Source organism: Salvelinus sp. IW2-2015, linkage group LG3 (genome assembly GCF_002910315.2).
Source record: "Salvelinus sp. IW2-2015 linkage group LG3, ASM291031v2, whole genome shotgun sequence".
Classification (NCBI taxonomy): Eukaryota; Metazoa; Chordata; class Actinopteri; order Salmoniformes; family Salmonidae; genus Salvelinus; species Salvelinus sp. IW2-2015.
This window is the reverse complement of record NC_036840.1, coordinates 15,148,851-15,153,500: the sequence shown is the minus strand read 5'-3', so window position 1 is coordinate 15,153,500 and position 4,650 is coordinate 15,148,851.

Here is a 4,650-nt window from a genome sequence, read left to right as displayed (position 1 = left end):
TGGTACAGGCCCCTGTCTCTGCAGATAAGAGTTTTGCACTACCTGAAACGCTACGAAGAAATCTCCACATAAGGAAGCGTCGTGAGGAACATAAGGTCAAGGCTAACGGAAAGTCAGACAAGTCAGTACATAGTCAGGTGTTTGAAGGTGGTCTTACGCCTTGTGAAACAGCTAATTAGAGACTTTAAGATTACAATTCGTAAGGATGGAGAATAGTTGTGTATATCATGAAGACGCTGGTATTAATGCATCTGCTCTTTCTATCTTAATGTCTCGCGGTATGAGAATTACTGAAAAATTATTATTTGATATTACAAACATATATATATTTATATAGTATAACGTTACAAAACATTAAGGGTAGCGTACACCTATTCATTATATTTTCACCTGTAAGTTACTTCTTGGCAACTATAGGGGGTGCTGTCGCATTAGCCTATTTTGGTGTCTCCAAATTAACTGCTCGTGCGTACAATTCTTGATCCGTTACAATATGCATATTATTGTTTATTATTGGATAGAAAACACTTCTAGTTTCCTATAGAAGTTGGCAATTTTGTCTCTGAGTGGTACAGAACACTTTTCTACGCCACTTTTCATACAGGGTTCAGATTTCAAAATTTTTACCTGCTGATCTGGGGTTGTTTATAAAGGCCCCTAGTGATGCTATGAAGAACCGACACTGCTACGTCTTCCTCTGGTGTCTGTAGTCTCAACGGTTTTAAATGAAGTCGATGGACGTCACGAAGCCATTATAAATGACAAAAATGTACGAGACCCTCTTCTCAATGTGCGCTTCAAGCGTGAAGGCCATCGGACTGCTCGTTCCAAATCGTTTTCTTTAACAGCAATATTTTCTCCGGTCATGTTTTCAGTCCGTTATAGTTTGTTAAAACATTCAATAATGTAGTTAATTTGAGCCGTTTTATTTTCATTTATAGTCCGTTTAGTGCGATTTTGAGGAATTTCTTGTGTGCGTTCTGAAAGTTTGGACACACGTTTTAGGGAGTCGGCTCGTTGGTGTGGCCATTTCGAAGAACAGAGGAATCTATGACCAAAGACGTTTATAACATAGACAGGATAATTGCCCTAAGAATATGATTGGAAGAACAGCTCAAAGTAAGTCAATATTTAATATGTAAACCGTGTTTTCTGTGAATATTTTAAACGCATAATTTCGCCATTTTGTTTGTATAGGCTTCATTGGCAACCTGTTATTGAAAAGTAAGGATAATTTTAAAAATGTAAATCGCGGTTGCATTTAGAACTAATTTGTCTTTCGATTGCTGTCACCCTGTTTTTTTAGTCAAGTATATGCTTGCTTTCAATTAACTAGATCACTCTGATAGATGACGTCAGCATATTGTTTTAGGCTTGATTTCCTGTATTTTTTATTGTGTAACCACCCGGTTTTTGTATGGCTAAATATGCACCTTTTCGGAACAATGTATATGTATATTGTAAAATGATGTTCAGGAGTGTCATCGGAAGAATTCTGAGAAGGTTAGTGAAAAAATTAATATCATTTTGGCGGTCGATTACGTTATACGCGCTCTTTGGCTGGAATCGATGCTCTGGTAACCGTTTGTTCATGTGGTATGTCTAAATTATCGATTTTATTTGTGTTTTCGCTGAAAAACGCTTAGAAAATCTGAATCTATGGTCTGAAATCACAAGAACTGGGTCTTTCCATTGCTATGCTTTGTCTATTTTTATGAAATGTTTTTATGATGAGTAAATTGGTCATACACGTTGCTGCCTATCTAGCTATTCTAAGTCGATTTGTGATGGGTGGGTGCAATTGTAACTGTGATTTCTACCTGAAATATGCACTTTTTTCTAACAAAACTATCCTATGTACCATGATATGGTTATCAGACTGTTCAATCTGAAGCAGGCTTTTTTCTTGGTTAGTGGATATCAATATCTTAGTTGAGGGCTGAATTGGTGATAGCACTGAAGGAGTAAGAAACTGATGGAGTTAGAATAAGTGGTGTATTGCTAACGTGTTTAGCTAATAGATTTACATATTTGTCTTCCTGTAAACATTAAAAAATCTGAAATGTTGGCTTATTCCAAGATGTGTATCTTTCATCTGGTGTTTGGAACTTGTGATTTAATGATATTTAGATGCTACTATCTTACTTCTGAGCTATGCTAGCTATGCTAATCAGTGTGTGGGGGTGGGGGGTGCTCCCGGATCCGGGGTTGATACTTCGTGAAAGGTTAAATAGTGTAAATTTGGTTTGGTAAGGTGTTTGTTTCCAAAGCTTTGTTACAAGCATTTATACATGTTTATACACTTACTAAGGTTTACATTACAGTGAATTTGGAGTATAAATGACCTACTCACTTATCGAAAACTTACCTACAATTGATTTGATTTTGGGAATGTCAGAAAGAGGTAGTTTCACTAAAGGTGATAGAGATGGGTCGTCAAGTTGAGCAGCCGCAAGCAACACCTCGCAAACTTCAAAGCCTCATCAGAACAAACAGAGCAGCAGGAAGAGACCAGACTGGTGTGGAGTCACGGCTGCCAGCGAATGATGATTAATACAGAGGCTGATAATAGAGCACATCAAAACAAAGCCACGAAAGGTGAGAAGGGGCTTAACACTGAAAAGGGCAGGGGAACTGCGCGACGAAAGGTGGAGACAGCTCGAACATCGAACAACATCCACAACATGTTGTGACAAGCACACAACAAGAAGATGGCACCAAGACCATGTTCAGGTTACTAGCGGAATCAATCAGTGAAAGCCGCCTCCCCATACCAGAACCAGTAACATTCAATGGAGAACCACTCTCGTTCACTGACTGGAAGGTCTCTTTTCAGACTCTGATAGACAGGAAGAACATACCAGCAACTGAGAAGATATATTACTTAAGAAAATATGTCAGTGGGACTGCCAAGAAAGCCATTGAAAGTTATTTTATGTTAGGAACAGAGTCAGCCTACCATGCTGCGTGGATCATTCTTGAAGAAAGGTACGGAAACAAATTCCTCACCGCCAAGTCCTTCAGAGATAAGCTCAATGCATGGCCTAAGATAGGGTCCAAGGACAGTCTTGAACTTAGAGACCTTGTAGACTTTCTTCGCAGCTGTGAGGCTGCTATGTCTCAGAATAAGGGCCTGGAGGTGCTTAATGACTGTAATGAAAACCAAAAGATCTTCGCTAAACTTCCAGATTGGCTAACTTCAAGATAGAATAGAAAGGTCATAGACATCTTAGAAGAAGCTGAGACCTTTCCAAGCTTCAGTCAGTTTGTGAAGTTTCTCACGAGACATGCCAAGATCGCTTGCAATCCTGTAACATCCCTTCATGCTTTGAAACCAAGCGAAGATGGAAAACCTAAGACGCCAATGATTCAAAGCCCCGGAACAAGGGTGTTAGCAACTAACTCTGATGAGAAAGATACTGTTACTAGTTGTGTCTTCTGTGAGAAGTCAGGTCACAGTCTCCACAAAATGTTGGAAGTTCTTGGATAAGCCCACCACAGAGCGACAGAAGTTTGTTCAAGAGAATAAATTGTGCTTTGGCTGTTTAAGGCCTGGGCATCGTTCGAAAGATTGTGATAACAGGAACACCTGTGACACGTGTCAGAGGAGGCATCCATCCTGCCTGCACAAAGATTGTACTAAAGAAAGGTCAAGGGATAGGAAGACAGAGCCCCCACAAGATAAGGGGACAAGAGCGTCAAGTGAGGCCATATCTAACAGAGCCGTAAGGGACATTGACTTCTTTGGGGTAGGTGGCAGTATTTTCACGTCCGGATGAAAAGCATGCCCAGAGTCAACGGCCTGCTACAAAGCCATAAAAGCTARAATATGCAAATTATTAGTAGATTTGGATAGCAAACACTATGAAGTTTCTAAAACTGTTTGAATGATGTCTGTGAGTATAACAGAACTCATATGGGAGGCAAAAACCTGAGAAAATATCCAACCAGGAAGTGCGAAATCTGAGGTTGGTCGATTTTCAACTCAGCTCCTATTGACGATACAGTGGGATATTGGTAATGTTGCACTTCCTAAGGCTTCCACTAGATGTCAACAGTCGTTAGAACCTTGTCTGATGCTTCTACTGTGAAGTGGGGCCGAAGGAGAGAGGAATGAGTCAGATCTATCATGACCTGAACATGCCCTGACCATGCGCGTTCACGTGAGAGCGAGCTCTGTTCCATCGCACTTCTGAAGACAAAGGAATWCTCCGGTTGGAACATTATTGAAGATTTATGTTAAAAACATCCTAAAGATTGATTCAATACATAGTTTGTCATGTTTTTACGGACTGTAATATAACTTTTTTAATTTTCCGTCCGTACTTTCCGCTGTACCTGCCCGCGCGTCGTGAGTTTGGAAAGTGTACTGAACGCTAGAACAACAAGGAGGAATTTGGACATAAATTATGGACATTATCGAACAAAACAAACATTTATTGTGGAACTGGGATTCCTGGGAGTGCATTCTGATGAAGATCATCAAAGGTAAGTGAATGTTTATAATGTTACTTCTGACTTCTGTTGACTGCATAATATGGCGGATATATTTGTGTCTTGATTGGGCTCTGAGCGCCGACTCAGATTATTGCATGGTTTGCTTTTTTCATAAAGCTTTTTTGAAATCTGACACAGCGGTTGCATTAAGGA